General features: G+C 32.9%; 1 pseudogene; it reads left to right on the top strand.

Annotated features, from left to right (window-relative positions):
- The first annotated feature begins 1,699 nt into the window (after positions 1–1,699).
- On the top strand, positions 1,700–5,813 carry LOC146886900 (GTP 3',8-cyclase-like; annotated as a pseudogene).
- The last annotated feature ends 5,173 nt before the right edge of the window (positions 5,814–10,986 follow it).

Here is a 10,986-nt window from a genome sequence, read left to right as displayed (position 1 = left end):
ATGGCTAAAGAGGTGAAGCAGGAGCTGGGTTTGAGTTGGCTCGAAGAAGGTTCAGAGTAAACCCTAGCGGAGCGTTCTGTACGAGAGGCGCAAAGGTGATGACTGATTCTTCTGCAAGAGTGAAAAGTGCAGATTAGGGCAACTAGGAATGGTTTTTAACCTTTGGGCCAACCCTCAGGCCCAACAGACGCAAGGCAACCCTTAAAATGCTAGGGCAGGAAAAATTGGGCCTTACAACAACTTCAACAAATAAGAATGATTCTCCAACAATAAGGAATTAATTTTTTCTGATGTGGAATATAGATCTAAGCTGCAACCACAAAGCATACTAAGAAAAAATTCTACCAAACCATAGCCATGATACCACTTGTTGGGAAAAATGCATTATCAATTAAGAATATTACTGTATTTATCCATGAGAATCACTTTACTAATAGAGAAATAAGATAAAAAAAATATTATACACAAATATAACATGGAAACCTAAAATCGGAGAAAAAACATAACCATTGTCTAATGACAACTAGAGAATAACACTATGTGAAAATTTGTACAACACATAGACTACTCTCTTATGCCTTTTGATTCCAAGTACACACACACTCTCCAAAACAAGAATTTAACAAAACCTCACAACATTTTACTACAAGAGTATAAGAAAAGTCAAATACAAACTTAAAATGTCTTTAACTAAGACAAAGAACATCATGGACTTAAAGCCCATTGTATAACCACTAACACCCACTCCCTAATTTATATTAGGCGATGTGAGACTTCTCAAGACCAAGACATATTATTTTCATCGGTCTAACAAGTTCTATATACGAAATTTGTAAAATATAAGATAATAAAATTAAAAAAAAACATATTGTATTTGAAAAATTGAAATAGTAGCACAAAGACTTGTTAAATAAATGTACATTGATAGTGATTTAGTAATTTTTAAAGTTAAAAATTAAACAAAATTATAATATAAAATTAAAACAAAGATTTGGAACTAAGGTTATATATAATGAAAAATTAAACTATTAAAATTATGACAAAAATATTTAATAACCAAAATTACGGATTTTTTTATAATATACCAAACAAAATAAAATAACAAAAATTCTCATCCGTTAAGTTTACCTTTATCAAAGCCAGTGGATGCGATTAACTTTCCCATCGTGGGGAGATATGATTAAAGCTTCGATCACCATTATAATTCATATATTTTCCTTAATTTGCAATCGTTATTTCAGATTTTTTTTTCTCCCCTACAAGTTCACTAAATTCAAATACCTTTTTATAAATAATTTTTCAATTCACAATTCAATTTAAGCACTTGTAAAGAGTGAATGGGATAAGTCACAACAAGTTGAGTCAGAAATAAGTTAACTCAATTCTTATTTTTTGATAAATTAAAAATTTTGTAACTTGATTTAACCCAACAATTAAATGGATTGACTTACTTAAAAAATATTTTTTAATTTATTTTATATATTTATTATATTATAATTAAAATAAATTTAATTTTTTAGATTAAATATATTTATAATACTAAATTTAAATGTAAAATTAAAATTTCTCTATAGTTGGTGAGTTCGATTCGAATTTGCGATAAGTTGGATTGATTTAGGATTGTGAATACATTCTAACCTCTATTTACAACAACCTTTCAATAAATTTACATAATTACACAATTAATATTTTATGACAATAGTTAAATGAAAATCAATTCATAATTAATTTTCTATGATAATAGTTAATTGAAAAACTAATTCAAATAATTAAGTTTCAAAATCCAATTAAATCAACAATTACATCCTTAGTTGAAAACTACCATATACTTCCACATCTTAAAAAATCTCGAAAAGATAATCTGTGGTGGATATCTAAAACTGGAACCAACTAATCCCTTAGGAAAAAAAAAATGTTTGGGGTCATATGGCCCTTAAGAAAAATAATTTTTTAATAGTGTGGATAGAATATAATATATTACAATGGAGTCGGCACTTTGCACTTTCGGGTCTCTTTGCCACAGTGTCTGTCACCTTACCCTTCAGAACAAACACGACAACATCTCAGAACTTCCTCTTACCTTGTATATATAGATACATATGTTATGAGTCTCTGGTGTCCCAGACAAAAATTATTAAAAAAGAGAAAAACTTTTCCAACCCCAACTCAATATTTTGTCCAAATTCATTGTTTCAGCGTCAACCATGAGGCGACACTTATCAAAATTCTTTCACTACCCAATTGGGTTTAACCTATCAAATTCCTTTCCGGTGAGACCCCTCTCTCTCTCTCGGTTTGTTTAGCTTATTCTTTTGGTGATGTAACTGGTCAATCAAGTTGGTTGTAATGGATTGAAAATTGACGTTTTGGAACACATCTATGAAGTTAACTGAATCGTTCATGCCATGTCAAATTTCGGGTATAAACTTATAATTTCCCTGTTCTATCAGGATCATGGAAAACCCCCTCATTGTACTTCAATTCAGTTTCTTTTTTTATCGAATGCTCACTTCAATGATAAGTTATAGTGATACCCATTTACATGCAGATGAGAACTGTTATTTTATTTCTTGTCCTAAGAGTACTGGTTAGCCTGTGCTAGATTCATGCTTTGTGTGTTAATCTGGGGTGTGGTGGTACTAATATATGTGCAAATTCAGTAATAAACTTGTACTCCTCCTCTGGTTCTACCAACCTAGAAAATGCAAAAATCAATCACTTAGTTGTTCCATTTTAATATAAATTAAGTTTTTACCGTATGCGTACTTGAAGGATTAAATATTGATACCCAGATGATTATTTTTTGTTGTTTAAGAATTTATTAATCTGGGGTTTTGGTGGAGTTTATATGTGTTCAAATTTTGTTTATGAAAATGTGGCTGGCATGTGACACTAATTTTCTTGAAGCAGTTGAAATGTGATGTGAGTTCGTTCTGTGCTGCCAATAGTATTCGTCAAGGTTTGTTCGGTGGACACTTGAATGAATGTGCCACAAGAGCTTTGGCCACTACATCTTGTGCTTCGGTGTCTGAAGATCTGCCAAAGGATAATTCCGTCTCTGATATGTTGGTAGATTCATTTGGAAGGCTTCACACATACTTGAGAATATCTGTAACAGAGAGGTGCAATTTAAGGTGTCAGTATTGTATGCCAGCAGAAGGTGTGGAACTCACTCCTAGCCCTCAAATTTTGACAAAAACTGAGATTCTATGATTGGCAAATCTGTTTGTAAGCTCCGGGGTAACTAAAATACGTTTGACGGGTGGGGAACCAACTGTTAGAAAGGATATTGAAGACATATGTTTGGAATTATCAAACTTGAAGGGACTGAGAACATTGTCTATGACTACCAATGGTATTGCTTTAACGAGAAAACTTCCAAGGCTGAAAGATTGTGGGCTTACTTCCCTCAACATTAGTGTAGACACTTTGGTACCTGCAAAGTTTGAGTTTATGACCAGACGCAGAGGGCATGAAAAAGTTATGAATTCAATTAATGCTGCCATAGACCTTGGATTTAATCCAGTTAAGGTATTTCTTGGTTACATATCATTACTTTTTGCTAGTGTTTCTCATTGATCACCTTCCCATGAGCAGCTACCCTTTTGCTCAAATTCATTAAGTTAATCAAATGAATTTTTCAACAAGGGTGCATAACCTCAGGTAAATTTCATGTCACTGATGGATGAATTTTATGGTATCTTTGATGTTTCTCTGCATTTCAGGTCAATTGTGTTGTAATGCGAGGATTCAATGATGATGAGATCTGTGATTTTGTTGAGCTGACCCGGGACAAGCCAATTGATATTCGCTTTATAGAGTTCATGCCTTTTGATGGGAATGTTTGGAATGTCAAGAAACTTGTACCCTACTCAGAAATGTTGGATACAGTGGTAAGGCAGAATTCAGACTGGAGGCCTAACTTTTATACTACATTTTGTTGTTCTCTTATAGCAGATAGAGACCCTTTATAACCATCATTACCAAACAGATGAAACAGTTTCCAAGCTTAAAAAGAGATCAGGATCACCCTACAGATACGGCCAAAAATTTCACAATAGATGGGCATGAAGGTAGAGTTTCGTTTATCACATCAATGACTGAGCATTTCTGTGCTGGTTGCAATAGATTGCGGCTACTTGCTGATGGAAACTTCAAAGTCTGTTTATTTGGTCCTTCGGAGGTAAGTTATATTCAAATCATCAAAGCTCAGTGTACTATGCTTGTCCCCTAAACTTGGTGATGGTAATTGGGCTAAAATCTGTGATGTCACTTCTATTTGAATACTTAATGTTTTTGGTGAATCTGTAACGCTAAACTTGATGATAGTATATGAAGTCTGGATGTTTTTGGTGAACATGCACTATCTTGCCCCTTCTTTCCATTGCACATGCTATTTCATTTGATATTCTATTTATTTGATTACTTGTAATTGATTTTTTAGGTGCACTAATATACTTTCATCATTATTTTGAATTCTTAATCATTTCTGAAAATTTTCTTATCAATGAAACTGATAAATATTTTCCCTATTCAAGACATGCTGGTCATTATGGATGTTATCTCTACCATTTATGTTCAAGTTAAAGGTGCTTGATGTATGTATGGATGTTGACATCAGTCGGGACAATAAAACGTGTCATGGCATACATATAGCATCTTTAATGAGAGCTTCATTAAAAGATTTTTGTGATTTTCTTATATGGATCGTGTTTCAGGTTAGTTTAAGAGATCCTTTGAGATGTGGTGCAGAGGATCATGAACTTAGGGAGATAATAGGAGCAGTGGTATGCACTTCTTCTGATTATTATTGCTAAATCTCAATTGTGTTGTAATGATTTATAATGTTTTTATTTCTTTACCAGGATTTATCATCCTTTTAATATAATGATACTGCTGCAATAGAATTTCACTCACTGCTATTTTAATTTAACATGGTAGTGAACCTTTATTAAAAAAGATATACTTTAGGAATAAGAGGAGCATAGCAAGAAGGGACAACACACCCCACAACCTAACTGAAAAGGAGTTAGTTAGAGATTATGTATATATGGAGAAAAAAGTGGGTGGGGGTGATAGAGTTAGGTGAAGTTTAGCCTCATTTGGCAATCGGTAGACCCTTATGATGTAACTATTCTTATAATGATGCATGGATATGATGCGTGTATCGAATATGGTACGTATCGGATATATCAATACACTTATTTTGAAAACAATAAGGTATGATACGTTATATATGCATATTGAAAAATTTTACAAAAACCTTAAAACATGATAAATATATATTGTTATTGTGTGAATTCAAATTAAAATCAAATATCTTAAAAACTGTCAAAATAAAAAGTTATAAATTATTTTTATCACAAAAAGTATTACAAGTTTATAGATTAGATACTTTATTGATAAATATCGGTAAAGTATCAGATATTGATACGTGTCAAACATGAATACATGACACAGATTGAGGTATCAGTGCATCATAACTTATCACCTTCAACCTCTAGACTAACGTGAGCATTTCCATTGAATAATATGTTACTGACTCACTTCTTTCCTATGATTTTCCATTTGTTTGCTCTTGTCCTAGTAAGCTCTTTGATTGCTTTTGAACAACATAGTCAATAGTGGATCATAGACTACTTGAAATTGTGTGTCCAACTTTAGGTAAGCAATATTATGAGTGGTCTTGTACTATCCTATTTCTTAATGTTATCTTTCCTTTGTTCTAGGTGAAGAAGAAGAAAGCTTCACATGCTGGCATGTTTGATATAGCAAAGACTGCAAATAGGCCCATGATACATATTGGTGGATAAGGTCTCTTCTTCTTCCTTTCTTTCATTTTTCCTATAAAGGTTATCCATTCAATCTCTAAAATATTTATTTTACAATTTACTGAGGCACATCATGATTTTTTTCTATTTCAGGTATCACACAGTGATAAAGTTACTTACATAGCAGGCAACCAGAGTAGTCCTAGTGAGAAGTACCCTGAATTGAGTATTATCTGAGATCTTCATTGATACAATCTCACTACATGAAGGGTGATATATTTTTCAACTATACCTAGCCACATATACTGTTAAATGTTGATCCTTTGGATAGAACCCATTGTTGTTGTATCGAGTAATAATGCAAATTTGGGCTTAAATTTTCTGATCATGTGTGACTCTTTCTTCATTGGTTTATGACTTTTGGGTCGTGTGTTAATCTTTCTTCACTGGTTGTTTGTTTACCAGTCAACTTTAGTTTCAGCATGGCACTGTATTTATTTGTTTTGTTGTAGACATGACAATGAAATTTTGAAAAGGTTGGTTATGCCCTGTTACATCATTGAATTTGTACTATGTATGCAGTGAGGTTGTTGACCAGGTCTTCACAATGCTGCTTCTCAGACTTCATACGGCATTCCCAATTTTCTTTCCTTAGTTTATACTCTTACCCAGAAATTGAAGGAACAACTCTAATCTAGATGTTACCAAGTTCTACTCTTGGGATCACTTCATGCTCCCTACCATTGCTTTTGTCATTTAGACCCTTTCTAATATCTCAACTTTCTAGGAACGCAAAATGTATGGAAATTTAAGAGACCAAAGGTGTTAATTAGAGTTAAATATATGTCTAGATATATATAATTTGAATTAGATTTTAGGAGTGTTTTATGTTTTAATTATTAGATATTATTTAGTGGATGAAGAAAAAAAAATTAGGCTATTGTTTAGACTTAGAGAGTTAGATTGAGATATTACTAAACGTTTGTTACATTTGCTTTATGTATGAAATAATGTGGAATATTATACATTTTTTACCCATTTAAAATATATTTTCTAAACATTAAAAACCTAAAAACCAACAATAAGAGTTTTGTGATAGGTTTTTTTAGGGGAAGATTCATTAGGGAGGTATAACAACAATGAAATCTAAGCTCAATTCACATGGATTATCACCATCTTCAACGCACAACCTTAAAGTAATTTAAATTCACTTGGATTTTCAAAAATATATTTTTCAAGAATGAATCCTTTCCACATTGATTATACAATTAACCAACATGTTAAGTTGATTACATAGATTGGATCATCATGACATGAGTATAAAAGGTGGAATATGTCTTTTTAGAACTTGTATAAGAACTAAAATCACTTATTTTGGCTCTGGCACTATATTGTTGGGTGGATCTTGAAAGATAGAAAAAATCTCATTCATAGCCATACATACGACTTTTTAATGGCGGACCATTGTTGTGACAAGGGGAGCCATGGCTCCCCAAAAAAATTTTAATTCTATTTTTTATATATGTTATATATATTTTAAAATTATATTTATAGATTATTATTTTATTTATATTAAATTTAATAAAATATTTTATTTTATCATCTATCTTATTTATATATTAAAATTTATATATATTTATTGTATAAAAAGTAAAATAAAAATCAATTTGATGGACATTGGTTAATGAAAGGTAATAAATTTTATCACTAGTGATGAGGTTCTTTTACAGTAAATCATCAAAAAATAATGAGAATAGAAAGAAATATAAAGAGATAGATTAGGAAACAAAAGATTGAAAAATGCACAATATCTCTCATGAATCGAGATTAGTATCTTATTATAATTTATGTGTTTATGATTCTCATATTACGATGATTTTCTTAAATTAAGTTTTTTTTTCTGAATTAGTTTGCCTAATTATGATGGTAAGGATTCTTTTCTAAAATTGGCACTAACCCTAATTATATTTGTCCTGAAATTAGTATATCATAGATTATGAAATTTAGAAATTTTGTGTTTTCCATTACATATGGTAAATTTTGTAAGATTTTATGGATGTATCTTGGGTTGAACTACGAATTTCGTTGCACATAATGAATTAGTTGAATAACTTTGAATTGGATTAAAAATTAGAATATCCTTATAATGTTAATTTAATGAATTAGAAAGATTATAAATTGAAAAATGCATACAAGAATCACTTTATGAAAATGATTGAAACAAAGAAAATGAATTTTTTTATTTAATTAGAAAAAATAATTTATATATAAAAAATCTAATTTGACACTCTTAAAGTTTTTGTCCAAGTTTCGCCATTCCGACTTTCCACAAAATTTTATATGTATCTATAATATTTAATACGAAATTTTATTTACTCACTTGAAATTGAGTACCCCACAATTACTTAAACTCTTTGTTCAGAAGACTTTCAATACAATGACTATATTCAAGGGTAACATCAAGCAGATCTGAGTTCAATCCATATAAGAGTTGATTAACACCACCTTCAATATAAAATTTTAAGATAATGAGTTTATAGACCTAAGTTGTCCAACTTTTTCATTTCTACTTGTAAGACTTAGACTCAATATGAGATTTAGATTATAAGTTTCCAACGTTATGTTGAGTCTATCCATGTGTGGCTAAGTGCGGGGCATGCCTAAACGGGCCGGGCCAACCGACATTGCCACCCCTAATGCGAAGTACCACTTTTGGAGGGAGATCTTTTAATGGTTAGGAGGTTGTTGGGTAATATGAACAAGGAGGAGGATGAGACACAAAGAAGAAATATTATCTATTTTAGATGTTAAATTATGGAAAAGGTGAGCTCAATCATCATTGATGGAAAGAGTTGTACCAATGTAGCAAGTAAAAGGCTGGTGGAAAAGCTTGGTTTGGGAGACATCTATACACCCTAGTCTTTATGCTTTTGCAATGGCTAAGTGAGGATGGAGAGTTGGTGCTGGATAAGCAGGTGGATATTACTTTTTCTATAGGTAAGTATGTAGATTAAGTGGTATGTGATGTGGTTCCTATGGAAACAAGTCAATTGTTATTAGGAAGGCCTTGACAATATGATAGAAAGGTGACATTATGGTCTATCCAACAAGTATTTTTTCTTGCTTAAAGGGCAAAAGGTGCCCGTAACACCTTTATCAACTATAGAGGTTTGTGAGGACCAAATAAAAATGAGGGTAAAGAGAGAGCGAGAGAGAAAAGAAGAAAGAGAGAGAAAAAGAAAGAGAGAGAAGAAGAAAGAGAGAAAATAAGAGTGGGAGAGAAAACCCAAAAAAGGCAAGAAAAGGGGAGTAAAGTTGAAAAATCAAATAGTGGTAAAAGTCCTTTTTTGAGAGAAAAAGAGGTAAAAAGAGTGTTAATGACAAAAGCACCCCCTATATATGCTTATGCCTACCAATATTTATTTGTCTTCTGTAAAAGTTTCTTTATCTTTAGGTGTGGAGCACATTCTCAAGGAAAATGCAGATGTATTTCCCAAAGACATTCCTCAAGGTTTACCTCCTAAAAGATGTATTGAACATAATATGGATCTCATTCCAAGGACATCCTTCATAACATGCCAACCCATAGGAGCAATCCACAAGAGACTAAAGAAATACAAAAGCAAGTAGAGCAACTCATGAAAAAAGGATGGCTTGAATCTCTAGTGGAGTTGCCATCTATTACAACCAAAATCTCGACTAGACGACGAACAAAAAAGAGACGAGCTTAAAAAGAGATTTTGAAGTTGTCACCATAGTTTATTATAGAAAAAGTATGGAAAACAGTAAAATAAGACATGCTATACAAGAACTAGATTTTAGGTCCGGAAGTCCGTTACGCGTAGTGAAAATCAAGATTCACGTAGTTCTTAGAGAAATTGTTTGTTAGAAAGTGTTGATGTTTTTAATTTTTGAAATTTTATATCTTTTTTGATATTTTTAAATTATTTGAAAATTAGTATCACACGACGTAAAGGCTGAATAAACACTAAAAGAAAACAATTTTCATTTTTGTAAAATTTTTCTATTTTGGTAATTTTTTATAATTTTCAAATATTTTTAACTTTTTTAAAAAAATAACATGTGTGTAAAAAAGATGGGGTTTAATAAAAAAACAAAGGTGAAAAATGGGATAAGATGCATGGAAGGGTGCATGCAAGGAGTAAAGGCTGAAAATAAAATTAAAATAGATTGAGGCTGCGAATTGTGAAAAGCAGGGTACAGTAAGTAGACGAGAACCAATGGCAAAAGGGGTGCAGGACTTAAATAATACGGGTGTAACGAGTAAATAGGAATAGGAAAAGAAAACACAAACAAACATACAAATGATGAAGGTGTAAATATTAAAATGGGGATGCGCGTAGGAAACAAAACAAGGCTAGACCCAAGACCCAATAGACAAGAGGTTGAGAATATTAAAAGTGGGGTACGGAAAGCAAAATAACCCAATTTAAGCCCAACCCCAAAATAACTATCAAAACATAAAAATCCCTTAAGGGTTTCTTCTTCCTCTGCGTGAGCAACACCAATCCTCACCCACTCATGGCTGGCCAGGGCCAATGTTGCCGACGCCGATCACCGCCGAAGGAGCTGCCAGCGTTAATGTCACTGTTTCTCTTTCATTCCCTTTCGCGTCCGAGTGCTCCTTTGATCTCATTTTTACTCACAAACACGAGACACTCCTTCCACTCATTGCTACCAGAAGCGTCGTCGTCATCCACGGCGCTCCAACTCCCTCATTCTTCTTCTTGCGCCGGCCACACCAGGTCTGGGAGCCACGCCACTGAGCCCTACTGTCGCGCCCTCAACCGGAATCGCTCTTCTCCAATCGAACTTTGACACGCCTCCGGCAATGCGGCCGACGAATTTTTCTTCCCTTTATCTGTTCGATTGGGTGATGGTTGTTTTTTGTTACTTGGATGATGGAATAGTCTTGGGAGTGATGGAAACTGTTTTGGTATTCTGTTTTCTATTGTGCAAGTGGAAGATGTGAGTGATAAGGCGATAAGCGTGAGCGAGTCCTCTATTTGGTGAAGAAAATGAAAGAAGATGAAAGATGGATGAAAAAGGGAGGTGAGGAAGATGGTGAGGGAATGGGTGGCGACAATGTGTAGTTGGAAATGCGAAAGGATGAGTGCTTGTGTGCGCGTGAATGGGGAGAGAATCTAGAGGGAGCTGTTGTTTTTATGTGATGGTATTTGTTGGTTATGGAGAA

The sequence above is a fragment of the Vigna unguiculata genome, chromosome 4 (assembly GCF_037176805.1).
Source record: "Vigna unguiculata cultivar grain cowpea cultivar isolate G323 ecotype 2 chromosome 4, ASM3717680v1, whole genome shotgun sequence".
NCBI lineage: Eukaryota > Viridiplantae > Streptophyta > Magnoliopsida > Fabales > Fabaceae > Vigna > Vigna unguiculata.
Note: the sequence above shows the minus strand (reverse complement) of the source record. Positions and strands in the feature narration are given on the sequence as shown.